Below are 15152 nucleotides of genomic sequence, written 5' to 3'. Positions count from 1 at the left end.
GTTGCATGATACAGAAAATTGTGTAAAAGTTAAGAGGAGTCGGACTCTAGTTGTCAGGGAAGATACATTGAGAAGGGAGAACTTGAATGGGAAATCTAGATTTGTATAGGTAGAGAGATGAAGGGAAGATGTTTACTAACAAAGTACAAAGCAATATAATAATAGAAGCAGCTTGTCAAGGAAACAGTAATAGCTCAGCACTTCCCCAAAATGGTTTGTAAGATGTTAATAGATATTATTAAATAAGTTATGAAGAAACTTATTAGCAATGTTAAAAGTTTCTGAGAAATCCTGTGGAAAATAAATCTGTTTAAGGAAAGGAAGCAGCATCTTTTTTCTGTTTTATACTACATCTGTAGAGATTAGTATTTCATTGAGTTAATTGTGAGGCACTCCTTTGGAAATACTATCATAGCATGAATAGAAATTTGGGCTGTTTGGTGACTAGAGTAAGTATAGTGAGAATGGAGAGCACTGAATCCATTGGTAAGGATTTTAATTTTTTTAACTTGAGTCCTTGAAAGTTTTTTAATGGAGGAAAAACATGAAAAAATCAGTGCTTGGAAAACATTCCAGGAACAGATTGGACTGGGAAGAAACTAGCACTAAAGAAGGCTAGGAGGGGCTACTTCAGTTATACAGGGATAAATTTATGAAAGTAAAGGAAGAAAGAATGCTAGACATTCCAAAGGATGAATTTATAGGATTGATGATTAGCTATCAGAAATAAAATAGATGAATCCATTGTTTTATGAAAGGTTATATCATTGGCAAAGTTGTGAAGGGAAAAGTCATCTGGAGACAGCTAAGTGATACTAGTTTTAATGGTTTGAATTTGTGGTGTTATGTTGAAAGGACTGTTGGTAGTAGAGACAGAGGACTGAGCTGAGGACAAAGGAATGAAATTCTGTAGGATAGAAGTTATGAGAGTAGATAAAACTGAGCAAGGGAATTAGATGTTTTGGGAAATTTTGGGGGTGAAGCGGGGACTATAATTTAAATGAATACTTTTTTTTTTTTGCCATTTCTGAGATATTCTTTTTAGGATAATAAAGTTAGTGGGTAATATATTTCTTTGGATAATGGAAAACAATTTCTCTTTCCTCTGACATCTGCTATTGGAAAGTTTAGTTTGGACTTGGTGGATAGTTTTGGTTTCAGTTGTTTTGCTGGTTGGGTTTTGGTTTTGTCTTATTTGTTGTTTTCCCTCAGAAAAGCAGCTACATGGATTGCCTGTCAGTTGTAGATATTATGACCTCTGCTTTATTTATAATAGCTTATTTTGTCCTAGACTGATTGTTAATAAGTTAGAATTCCCAATTTTTTTTTTTTTTTTTTTTTGAGACAGAGTCTCGCTTTGTTGTCCAGGCTAGAGTGAGTGCCCTGGCGTCAGCCTAGCTCACAGCAACCTCAAACTCCTGGGCTCGAGCGATCCTTCTGCCTCAGCCTCCCAAGTAGCTGGGACTACAAGCATGCGCCACCATGCCCGGCTAATTTTTTTATATATATATATATCAGTTGGCCAATTAATTTCTTTCTATTTATAGTAGAGACGGGGTCTCGCTCTTGCTCAGGCTGGTTTTGAACTCCTGACCTTGAGCAATCCGCCCGCCTCGGCCTCCCAGAGAGCTAGGATTACAGGCGTGAGCCACCGCGCCCGGCCCAGAATCCCCAATTTTTAAAACAAGAGTTTTGTAAGGCGGAATTAACTGCTATATATGAAACCAGTTCACATACATACCAGTACATTTATTCTCTAAGCAAAATTTGCTGTTATATTTGCATAAGCTTCTTCTTGTGATGCTTTTTTATTGCCTACATCTTTCTTATAGATTTGTAATTCTCAGTACTTAATTCAGTCATTCATTACTTTTGGTCCTCCAAAGTAATGCTTAAGTGAAAATTGGAGTTTAAAGATTTATTTTTAAGAGTAAGGGTTTTGCCTTAAAACTGTGAAAGCAAAGCTTTTAGACTTGAAGTAATATCTGTATTTGTGGATAAGTGAGTAGGCAAGTGATTCTAATATTACAGTGTCAAATGGCAGAAAGTTAACTTTAAACTGATAAGAACAGATACTACACTTGATCTTAGCCAAAAGGCCGAGAAGCAATAATAGAAAGTTAACTTTAAAGGCTGTAAGGAGATCTTTTTGAAAATTGGTAAAAATATTTTTGGTTTTGATTATTTCCCTTATTTTCCTCTTTCACCCCACTTTTGAGGAATAAATGTAGGTTTTTTCTTCCCATCGAATTTTCCTTCAGCCTGCACTTGTTTCAACAGCAGTAACTAATCAGAAAGGCTTGGTAAGAAAGTTTTAAGGGGAATTTGAAGTACTTGTTTGCTAAAATGAATTAAATGAAATAGTATTTGAGCCTGCTCCCATATTTTCAGTTGCTTTTACCAAATCTTGAGAAACTTTAAAGGAAAACTATGTTCCATGGTAAAGAAATTTTATTTGTCCTAGATTTACTATTTAGTTAGTAGTAGTTTATTCAAGTAGTAGTTTATTCAGTATATTCAAAGAGCACCCACCACTTTATTATTTTATTTGCTTTTTGAAGCAGGCTTATATTGGAAGAAAAGGAAAATTTGAAAGGTAGAATTCCTTGAAAACAGTTTGAAAGTTTTAAATTATTATTTAAAAAATGGGCATGTTATCAGTGCTGTACCTAAAATTTCTGGTTCTCTTCCTGGGGACACCCAAATTGGGTGTAGCTGTGCAGTTTGCTTTGGCTAATGAAATATGCCATAGTGTGACTGCTCCAGTTAGCATTGATCTGGAAGTGAGGAAAGCATAAAGTATACCCTCAGCTGACTTATGATGGATGTGAATAAAAGATAAACCTTTGTTTTAAGCCACTGGGATTTTAAGGGTTGTCACTGCAGCTTCATTTTGCCCTGCACTGTCTTATAAGGTAGCCACTAGCTCCATGATCCTATTAAACACTTGAAATGTAGCTAGACTGAATTGAGATGTGCTTTAAGTATAAAATACAAACTGAATTTTGAAGATTTAGTATAAAAAATAGAAAGTAAAATATCTCAATTTTCATACTGATTCATGTTGAAATGGAATTACTTTAGATATACTGGTATATCCCTTGATTTATTGTGCTTCATGGATATTGCGTTAAGAAAAAAATCGAAAGTTTGTGACAACCCTGAGTCAAGCAAATCTCTCGGTGCCATTTTTCTAATAGCTCGTGCTCATTTTGTATCTCTGGGTCACATTTTGGTAATTCTCACAATATTTCAAATCTTTTCATTCTTATTATATCTGTTATGGTGATCTGTGATCACTAATCTTTGATGTTACTATTGTAATTGTTTTGGAACGTAATGAGTCACATGCCCGTAGACAGTGAACATAGTAAATGTTGTAGGTGTTCTGATTGTTCCACTGACTGTTTCCCCATCTCTCTCCATGTTCTTGGGCCTCCGTATTCCTTCAGACAAGACAATGTTGAAATTAGGCCAGTTAATCACCCTACAATGGCCTCTAAGTGTTCAAGTGAAAGGAAGAATCTCACATTTCTCATTTTAAATCAAAAGCTAGATATGATTTAAGCTTAGTGAGGAAGGCATGTTGAAAGCCAAGATAGGCCAAAAGCTAGACCTCTCGCATCAAATAGTCAGGTTGTGAATGCAAAGGAAAAAGTTTTTGAAGGAAATTAAAAATGCTCCCCCTGTGAATACATAAATGATAAACAAGTGAAACAGCTGTAATGTTGATATGGAGAAAGTTTTAGTGGTCTGGATAGATCAAACCGTCCATAGCATTCTCTTAAGCCAATGCCTAATCCAGAGCAAGGCCTTAACTACCTTCAATTCTACAGTTAAAAGGCTGAGAGAGGCCGGGCACGGTGGCTCATGCTTGTAATCCTAGCACCCTGGGTGGGAGGCCGAGGTGGGAGGATCACTTGAGCCTGGGAGTTTGAGGTTGCAGTGAGCTATGATGATGCCATTGCACTCTACTTGGAGTGACAGAGCAAGACTCTTGTCTTTTTTTTAAAAAAAGAAAAAAAACAGAGAAGTAAGGAAGCTGCAGAAGAAAAGTTTGAAGCTAGAAGAGGTTGGTTCATGAGGTTTAAGGAAAGAAGCTGGCTCTGTGACATGAAAGTAAAAGTTGAATCAGCAAATTATCTAGAAGATCTAGCTAAGATCATTGATGAAGGGGGGGGCTACACAAAACAGATTTTCAGTGTAGATGAAACAGCCTTATATGGAAGTAGACGTCATCTAGGACTTTTATAGCTAGAGAAGAGAAGTCAATGCCTGGCTTCAAAGCTTCAGAGGACAGGCTGACTTCTTGTTAGTGGCTAATGCAGATGGTAACTTTAAGCTGAAGCAAATGCTCATCTACCATTTTGAAAATCCTAGGGCCCTTAAGAATTATGCTAAATCTATTCTGCCTGTGCTCTATAGTTGAATAGCAAAGCCTAGATGACAGCACATCTATTGACAACATGGTTTACTGAATATTTTAAGCCCACTCTTGAAACCTACTGCTCAGAAAAAAAGATTGCTTTCAAAATATTACTACTCACTATGAACCTAAGAGTTCTCATGGAGATATACAAGGAGATTAATGTTTTCATGCCTGCTAACACAGCATCCATTCTGCAGCCCATGGATCAAGGAGTAATTTTGACTTTTCAAGTCTTACTATTTAAGAAATACATTTTGTAAGGTTATAGCTGTCTAGATAGTGATTTCTCTCATGGATGTGGGCAAAGTAAATCGAAAACCTTTTGGAAAGTATTCACCAATGTGTAGATGACATTATGAACATTTGTTATTCATTGGAGGAGGTCAAAATATCAATATTAGCAGGAGTTTTAAGTAGTTGATTCCAACTCTCATGGATGATTTTTGAGGGGTTCAAGACTTCAGTGGAGGAAGTAAGTGCAGATGTGGTGGAAATATTTAATAGCAAGAAAAATAGACTTGGAAGTGGAGCCTGGGCTGGGCATGGTGGCTTATGCCTGTAATCCTAACACTAGGAAGCGAAGCAGGAGGATTGCATGAGCTTAGGAGTTCAAGACTGGCCTTAGCAAGAGTGAGACCCTGTCTCTACCAAAAAGAAGTTAAAAAACCCAGCCAGGTTTTGTGGCATGATCGTTTAAGTTCCTGCTACTCTAGAGGCTGAGGCAGAAGGATCACTTGAGCCCCCAGGAGTTGGAGGTTGCAGTGAGCTACAATGATGCCAGTGTACTCTACCCAGGGTGGCAGAGTGAATCTCTGTCTCAACAAAAATGAACAAGGCAGCTGAGCACCCCTCCTTACAATTCCTCACCCCTTCATTAAAAAGAAAAAAAAAGTGGAGCCTGAAGATGACTGAATTGTTGTAATCTCTTGATAAAACTCAGATGGATGAGGAGTTGCTTCTTACAGATGAGCAGAGAAAGTGATTTCTTGAGATGGAATCTACTCTAGGTGAAGATGCTGTGAACATTGCTGAAATGACAACAAAGGACCTAGACTATTACATAAACCTTGTTGATAAACAGCAACAGGGTTTGAGAGGATTGACTTCAGTTTTGAAGTTCTACTGTGGGTAAAATGCTGTCAAATAGCATTGCATGTTACAGATATCTCTTTAGTGAAAGGAGGAGTCAGTTGATATGGCAGTCTCACTGAGGTTAAAGACAACCTCATTGTCTTCAGCAACTACCACCCTGATCAGTCAGGAGCCATCAACATTGAGGCAAGATGCTCCACTAGCAAAAAGATTTACGATTCACTGAGGGCTTAGATGCTTGTTAGCATTTTTTTTAGCAAATATTTTAAAATTAAGGTATGTATCTTGTTTTTTAGACATAATGCTGTTACTCATTTAATAGAGTATGGTAGTATAAACATAACTTACATGCACTGGGAAACAAAGCTCATATGATTTGCTTTCTTGCAGTAATTGCTTTATTGTAATATTTATTGTAGTGGTTTGCAGCCAAATCCACAGTATCTTCTAGGTAAGCCTGTATTGGATTAAATGAAATATATTATTAAAATTAATTTCACTTTATTTTTACCTTGATGTAGCTATTAGAAAATTTGATTACATATGTAACTTGCATTACATTTCTATTTGGTAGCACCTATATTGTAGGTGATTGATTGTAGTATTAAAATCTATGCAAGGTGTAGTGTGCTCTAACAAAAAACCTCAACTATGGGATTGGCTCAAGGGTCAGGCAGCAAGAAAACTGATATTAGAGGTTGGGAATATGACGATGCAGAGAAGTTGGTAAAATTTGCAGAGAAGTTGGCAAAACTTGCCTGCAGTAACTTGGAAGGCAAGTAACATATCTAATGCATTTGTAGCTTTAGGGGATGAGGTTGGAAAACATATTTTAGCTGCCTTTGGTTTCATTTGGCAAGATGTTATGAGAAAAAGATGAGCTAGAAAATAATTGGCTGGTTTGCAAGTAGAAATGAGAAGGAGTAGAGTCTAGAAATTTGGGGATTTGTAAGATTAGAAGAAGCAGTTGCTTCTCACTTCCAATCAGTAAGGTGAAACTGAGAAGACTTTTAAGCAAATAATTAAAAGTCAGTCTTTTGGCCAGGATCCAGTCAAGGTTATGACCATCACTTGCATTGTTAAAACTTCTGAATGGTTTAAAGTAATTCAGAGTATAGGTCTACGGAGGGAGGTGTAGTGCCTTTCATTTGGGTTAGGGAGAAGAGACTAAAGGTGTGGATTCCCAGCTAAAGCCATGTAAGTAAGCTAAAGGTCCCCACAATCAAGTAGAGAGAAACAGACCACTGTATCATGGGGCAAGAAAGCAAAGAAATGTAGTAAATTTAAGAGGCATATTTTAGAGAAAAAAATCAGTAGTTAGAACTGGCTAGAATCAAATAGATAAGCCTTGTAAGTTTTTCAGGGAGTTGTATAGCCAAAGAAACCACAGGCATGGACCAAAGTCTGAAACAAGTATAATTGCTTGAGACTTAATGATCTTGTTCCTCACCCCATCTCTCTTGAACCTTCTACTTGCCTGCTGAGAATTCTGCTCAACTGATAGGGCACTCTCTCTGATGTCCACTTTACTTATAGTAGAAGATACCAGACCAGCAAAAACCTCTCAAAGGGCAAAACCAGCCTAGGGGCACAGAGAACAATGGACTGAGAAACTTCTCCCAAGTATCAGTCATAGCATTCTGCACCTTCCAGGACAGAGAGACCTTGCACTTAGCGTGTTCAGCTGGGTTTACAAATTGCTACGAACCAGTGACTCTTAGGTCCCCCTTTCTTCTTTTGAATAGGAATTTTTTTTTATGGTTATGCTTATCTTTACTGTCATTGTGTAGTGTGCGTGTGAGTGCCTGTGAAGAGGGGCCACATCCCCCATGAATCCTGTTTTTTGAGCTTGATGCTGTGACTAGATGGGATATTTGGATTACCGTCAGCAGGGAGGGGCAGGTGTATTTTGCATGCAGAAAGAAGAGTCAATTGAATATTTGACCAGCAGGGGGACTAGGGAGTCATGATTCTTCATAATAGGTCTACTTTTCTACTTTTCTTCCAGGAACATGATAGGATTGCCTTTTCCTTCAGTTATTAAAGGCAGGGATGGCCCCATATTTTTTTGTAATCAGTACAATGTGAGTGGAAGTTTAGGATCAGGATGTAATTTGCCACATTCCCTATCACTTTCCTTGGCAAGGCAGTCTTGGAAGAAAGCATGTGTCAAGTGGAGCTTAGGTTCCTGAGGAAGTGTTAAAAGCAGATCTCCCCTGCCAACCTGAATTGGACATGTAAAATTTATAAAAAAACTTCTTGTATCAAGCCATAGATTTTGTGATTGTTACTGTAGCACAACTTCACCAGTTCTGATTGATGTATTAGGTTATAATTTTTGTCACAGTAGTTCAATAAATGTTTGAATTGAATATGTAGAAATTTGAGGGTGAAAGAAAAATGTACAAATTCTAAAACTGCTAAGATCCAGCTTTTTAGCTTATATTCCTTGTAATAGCCAGCCTACGTGTTGACTTAAGTGTCCTCTTTTATAGGTAATATGGCAAAGAGATTACTTAGGTAGAAAACAATGAAGTTTGTAACGTTATAACTAGGAATAACTGTTCGGAGCAATACATTGGTGTGGTTTAGTGGATCATTTAAAGCTGTTTTGTATTTCTAGTAATACCAGCCCAAATTAGGATTGTTTATAATCTATAGAAAGTGTTTTAAACAATCCTTAGAAAAAATAATATTCCTTTCTAACACAATAGGAGGAAAGGGAATCTCTTTGTTTAAAGGCAATTTTTTAAACAAAGTGGGGGAACCCCCAAACCATGATTTTTTTTTTCCTAGCTGTAGCAGCAATGGCAGCAACATCAGTTTTAATCCAGTGCTGGAACAAAACCCTTTCTTCAAATGAAGTCTTAGGTAGAACTCCAGTGTATAATACTAATCTCAGTGGGCCTGCTCTGATTTTTATGATGGCCAGGGACCTCATGTATTCTCTTCTCTGCTGGCAGTTAAGTATCCTTTCAGGAAACAGCTTGCAAGTCCTTATGCTGAAGCAGGTATAGCCATTGTGTCCATCTTCATTTTGGGGGATTTGGGTTTCTTAGGAGCAACCTCAGATCCTTTCTTTTGTCCTACCTTATCCAATAATTATATATAGTTTCAACACTCGTAACTGATTTCTAAGTTTAAAACTGGCTTGAAAGGGTACTTTAGAAGGCATGAGTATGATGACCTGGAAGGTGGAGGATGGAGAGAGTTGAGGTCACTAGAGTTTAGAAGAAGGCAGGAAAACAAGTAGATACAAGAAATCAAAAACTAGAATTCTGGACATTTTTAGTTCAGTGTTCTAGGGATTATTTAAGAGCATAAATTACTTTTAATAACAAATTAGAGTCGTTAGACAAAGATTAATATTCTGAAATTCCTGCCAAGGAAAGTAGGTATATGTTTAATTGATTCTGAAGAGATTTTTGTTCAAAGTATGGTAACCTGGAGGTGTTGGTAACTATCCTAAATAACTCGGTGCCCTGAAGGGTTTGAATTTTAGAAGTTTTTGATGATTTTTAAAGTGATACACAAATAATTAAACATTGAAATAGTAAATGATATTCTTGCCCAAAGTTTAACTTTAAAAATTTTTATAATTAAAGCATATCAAAAAGAACCTTAGGTTAAATTTTAGAAAATGAATTTATACTACGCTATATGCCATTACCATTGTATTTCAGCAGATTATAAGAAAAGCATAACTGAACTGTGTTTTGTCATAGATATTTCTAGAATATTTTAAGAGTATTTAAATTTATTTCATAAATATTTCTAGAATATTTTAAGAATATTTTAATATTTCTAGAATACTTTAAGATAACTATAAGCCACAAGCCATCCAATTTGAGGTTTTTTGTAACATGCAATTAGGCTGAATTAATAATAGTGATAGAATTATATGGAAGCCATTTTTGCATTCTTGGTGAGTAACATAAACAAATATATATGTGAACCTGAAAGAAGATATGTATCTACTTGGTAGAAAGTATGAAAGCTGAGAATAGGATTCTTATAAGTATACCTGTTAAATACCAAGAGGTGAACTTAAAAAATCATATAAGTTGTTTTTGTGTATTTTCTCCATTGGTCTTACTAAAAGAAGGAGGTTTAAAGAAACAATGTATTTTGTTCTCAGGTACTTAGACTAAGAAAGTATTTGCTTATTCTAGTAATACAATGTTTAGAAGCTTAGGTGATTGTGGGGTGGGAAGATAAGTAAACTACATTAGGATCCAGTTTCTGTTATAGTCATACTTTGTTTTGAATCAAGAGCAATATGATACCTCCCCATTTGAGTACCTAACCTTATTCATAATATACAGCTTCAGATCATTTTTGATTGTCCCTAAAAGTTAAGTCTACTCTTAGGATGAATGTTTAATACTCTGAGGATTTTGAATAGTGAGAGTTGTGAATCTTAGGATGAATGTTTGATACTCTGAGGACTTGAATGGTGGTTGTGACTTATGGTAGCTGCTTTTAGCAGATCACTTTCCTGCTGTTTCTTGGATAGTAGTTAGAAGTTACTGGGAACTATCTTTTTTTTTTTTTTTTTGGTATTAACCTGGGGAAAAAGTTTTTTAAAAGCCTTTATAGTAGCTTTAAAGTAGTCTTTTTTTTTTTTTTTTTTTTTTAATCTGAAGGAGAGAGGAAAACTAGTCCCTAAAGCTTATGAGGAAAGGGAAGAGCCTTAGGGGAAAGAGTACCATGAGGTAATAACTTAGAAACATATCGCTTTATGTCTTTCATAGTTATTCTAAATTTCTTCCCTGTGGCATTGAAGAGTTTTTCTGAAGTTCCTAAAATAAAAAGTCCTCTATGGGAGTGCAAAGCAACAGGAGAAACTTTGCCAGATTTTTTTTTCAATTATGGTAAAAAAACACATAGCATTAAATTTAGTGTCTTAACCATTGTTAAGTATACAGTTCAGTCGTGTTAAGTATATTCACACTGTTGTACAGCAGAGATCTAGAACTTTTTTATCCTGTAAAACTGAAACTGTACCCGTTGCCAGTTCCTTCTCTCCCCTCTCCCTAGTTCTTGGCAGCTACCTTTATACTTTTTGTTTCTATGATTTTGAGTACTTTAGATGCTTTATATTTGTGGAATCACACAATATTTGTCTTTTTATGCCTGTGTAACATCCTTGAACTTCATGTTGTAGCATTTGATGGGATTTCCTTTTTAAACACTGCATAATATTTCATTGTATGTATGTATTAAATTTTATCTGCCCCAGATTTTTAAACTCTTGCTAATTTAATTTGATGAAACAATTATTGAAATTATCACAGGTATTTATATGTAAGGGACACTTACTTCAAAGCTGCCATTTCTATGAACTTGCCCTGGTAGGGAACTGATCTTTAGCAATGCTTGCAATATGGTTTTGCACATTTTTTTTCCTTACGTCCTGGCTCCATCCATTTTCAACTGTGACTTCAGGCAAACTATACGACCTCTTTGTTTTCTCATCTAGAAAGCAGAGGGAAAAAGTAGTACTAACCTCAGGGTAGTTGGGAGCATGAAATGAGTTAATTTAAGTGCTAGCTAATATCATCATCATCATCATCATCTGAGAGAGTAGAACTAGAACACTTTCCCCTTAACGGGCTTATCTAGTACTTTCAGATTAAATAACGTGTGAAGCTAATATTTCACTATTCAAAGTATATTAATTGCAAGTCACATAGTCTTTTTCTCACATATTTGTGGTAAAATGAGATCTACCGTGTTTCCCCGAATATAAGACAGGGTCTTATATTTATTTTTCCTCAGGAAGACAACCTAGGGCTTATTTTCAGGGGATGTGTTATTTTTCCCTCAAAGCCTCAGCTTGCAGCACGCACAGAATGGCTGGGACCTGACAGGGGGAGGTGACCTTGTTGGTGGGGCTGCCCGCACCTTTCTGGTCACTTCTGGGATAGTAGCTATCAGGGCAGATGAGAAGGGCTGCTCGTCTTCTTTACTGCTCCTCAACGAAATGCATGGGTTGTGCAGATGCGCTGCGTAGCCACGCCCATCACTAGGTTTTATTTTCGGGGTAGGGCTTATATTGTGCAAATGCTTAGAAATCCTGCTAGGGCTTATTTTATGGGTAGGTCTTATTATCAGGGAAACATGATATTAAGACATGTTAGAAAGTCATTTCCATTTGTATGTGTGTGTATCCTATAAAAGCTTGCATTGTGTATATTTAATAGGAGAATAATCTTACTAATGTATAATCTCCAAATGAGTGGAAAAGCTTTGAAGATAATTTGGAAAACTGCTATGAAATGTGGAAGATTAATAAAAGATTAATTTTAAATGAGAGGAGAGGACCAGTTATAGAAGAGTAATGATCCAAATCTAAAGAGATGGAATTTGGGGGAAGAGATTGCCTAATGTTAAAGCTTAGATACTATTTATATTGTAAATTATATTTGGTAAGGGGATAAAAATTTAGAGCCAGGGTGTCACTCTGTTGCCCAGGCTGGAATGCAGTGGTGTGATAGCTCACTGCAGCCTCGAACTTTTGGGCTCAAGCAGTCCTTTCTAGTCCCCTCCTATCTGGCCACTTTTAGTCTCTTTTGCTGGTTCTTTTTAATCTCCTCTGCTTATTAATTTCGGAGTGCCCCAAAATGTCCTCCTGTTCTAACCTATGTTCATCCTCTTGAGTACCTGGGACTAATAGGCATGCACCACCATGCCCGCCTGCTTTTAAATTTTTTGTAGAGATGGGCTCTTGCTCTGTTGCCCAGGCTAGTCTCCAACTACTGGCCTCAAACAATCCTCTCACCTCAGCCTCCCAGAGTGCTGGGATTACAGGTGTGAGCTACTAGCCCAGCCAAAATTTAGTTTAAAACCAAATCCCTAAAGAGTTAACATCTTTTGATTAGACTAGCGAAGATACATTTTTAGGAACCCATTTCTATAATTTAGAACTATGCCCTTAAAAGAAAAGTTTAAAAAAAGACTTGAAGTAGCTCTGAAATGTCCGTAGCAATCTGAATAATTAGGGAACTCTAATTAAAAGAATTGATGACATCTTTTGTAGGATTATCACGTTATTCTGTTTAGGTGATTTTTATGGCAAGTGAAATTGATTAAAGGGCAAATGTAAATAAAATTGACTTTCAGAATCAAGTGAAGTCATTTTATCAGTGCTTTAAAAAGTCAAAGGCAGAGAATAGGAAAGACTTTGATAAGGGCAACAAAATCCTAATGATATGCTATTGATAAAGGAGAATGTTTCATTTTAAATCAGCTGTACTGTAATTCATATTTATCTAGTGTTAGCTACTTAAGTTAAATACACATGTTCCAGACTTGATAAACCAACTGAGAATTTATCTGATATATTCTGTTAGCTCTGATGATAAGTAATTAGCAGTTAATTTTAGGAAGAGGTATTTAGGATTTTCTTCTGGTAATATTTTTAATAGAATCTATGCATGCCCTGGGTTATTAATGCTTAACTAATATTGAAAATTAGTGTTTGTCACGATACTGTGTATGCTTGTGTGTATATTTGTGTGCACGTGTGTATATATGTATATATATATTTCATCATTTAAACTTCCTGTTTCCTTTTTACTTCAGCTCTTGCACAGGTTTGCAGGAAAATTTTTTCTTACATACATTTCCCTTTCACAAGCTGGTTTTATTGGTAGGCCTTGGAAGCAACCATACTCATGGGACAAAGATGCTGTCAGTGCTGTACTAGGCCAGATGAAACAGAAACTAGAACATTTTGAGGTAGAGAATAGACATAATAAAAACACCAGTGTATTTTATAAAGTTCTTTAGTGTGTTATGCAGATATCCTTGAAATTTCTGCTTCCATTGCTTAAATGTTTTGCATTTAAATTAGTTTTTCCTTAAACACAAAAGTCAGATTTAAGTGAGCATATTCATTTTTTGTACTGCCAGTGTATATTAGGTACTGCTACTAAATATAAAGCTGGTTTACAATATTTCAGGTACTCTTATGTGTTAAATCTACATTTGTGGGCTAACCAGTGCCAATTTATAGTGTTTGCTCTTACAGATAATTCTAAGCAAAACTCTTTAGAGTTATCTATACTTGTCTCCAATTCATCTCTTTCTGTTCGTGAGTCTACTTTAAGGCAGGGTTTTATCCTTACTTCACTGAAACAGCTCTTGTTAAAATCACCAGTGATTACCACAACATTATATCCAAGTATCATTTGTTAGCCCTCATTTTAAGGATTTTTCAAACATTTGACATAGTTGATTATGTTCTTCTAGAAATGATTTCTTCATTTGGCTTCAGGACCAGTTTCCTCCTATCTCACTGGCCACTTTCGGTCTTTTTGCTGATTCTTTTTAATCTCCTCTGCTTATTAATTTTGGAGTGCTCCAGGGTTTCCTCCTGTCTATCTGTATTTTACATGACTATACGAATTATATATTCTTATATTGGTAGGCATACTTCTACCTGAAGTTTAGACCCATTCACTGCATGATCAACATCTTCATTGGTCTATATAATAGGCATTTCTAAACTTTCATATCCAAAAATGGGCCCCTGATTGACACCGCCTCCCCCACACTCTTTTCTACCTCCAGTCTACCTATCTCAATTAATGGCAACTCCATTTTTCTAGGTGCTCAGGACAAAAACCTTGGAAGTGCCTTTAACTCCTTTCTGTTCTCACACCTCACATAATAACCTATTATCAGTCTGTTAGTAAATATCATTGCTCTACCTTCAAAATATGTCTTGACTGACCACTTCTACCACTTCCTCATCAATACCTTATTTTTAGGCCACCGTCATCTTTTCCTTTAATAGCTACAGCAGCCTCCTTCCTAATTTAATTAGTCTCCCTACTTCTGTTCTTGCTTCCGAACAGTCTAATACAACATCTAGAGTGATCCTGGATTATTTCATTAAAATGCAATTCAAATTATATCACCCCTTTAACGCCCTGAGTGGCCTGTGGCTTTTATCACTCAGAATAAAACGTGAAGTTCTTATAATGGTCTACAAGGTAGTACACAATGATCTGTAACATCACATATGATCCTAAAATCCTAATCTCCCCACCACTACCCACCATTGTTACCTCTGTGATTTTATCACTTACTGTTCTTTCTCCACGTTCATTTCACTCTAGCCATACAGGCTGCCTCCTTGCTTTTCCCTGAACCCACCAAACACACATCCAACTTGGTTTTCTTGCCTCTTGGAGTACTCCCCCACCCTCTCTTGCTTGCTCCTTTGTCTCCTTCATGGTCAAATGTCAGTATATCAGCAAAGCTTTCATAGGCCACTCCATTTAAAATGGCAACACTCCCCTCCTTTTGTTTCTTATCCCTCCTTATTTTACTGTTCCCCCAAAACACTTAACTACCACCTAAAATACTGTGTATTTATTTGTTTTTGTTCTATCTTCTCCTAACTAAAAGGTAAACTTTACAAAACCATGAACTTAGCTCTTGTTAACTGCTTTATCTTTAGAACCTAGAACAGTGACTGGCACATTGTAGACACTCACATATTTGTTGAATGAATACATTTATATTCTAAACTTCAAATTACGGGGTTTAATTTGTGAGGTACACTCATTTTAAGTTTTTTTATTTGCATATGGGGAACCAGAATTGAAGCCACAGCAAG

The 15152-nt window shown here is 36.3% G+C and overlaps 1 protein-coding gene and 1 pseudogene across 1 annotated transcript in view; one reads left to right on the top strand and one right to left on the bottom strand.

Moving 5' to 3' along the window:
* The window catches only part of SP3 (Sp3 transcription factor), a 57150-nt gene that overhangs the window by 27219 nt on the left and 14779 nt on the right, over positions 1–15152 (top strand). The window lies entirely within an intron of this gene.
* On the bottom strand, positions 1933–2111 carry LOC142872775 (uncharacterized; annotated as a pseudogene).

Source organism: Microcebus murinus, chromosome 8 (assembly GCF_040939455.1).
Source record: "Microcebus murinus isolate Inina chromosome 8, M.murinus_Inina_mat1.0, whole genome shotgun sequence".
NCBI classification, from domain to species: Eukaryota; Metazoa; Chordata; class Mammalia; order Primates; family Cheirogaleidae; genus Microcebus; species Microcebus murinus.
The sequence above is the reverse complement of the archived record's forward strand: the minus strand, read 5'-3'. Positions and strand labels throughout refer to the sequence as shown.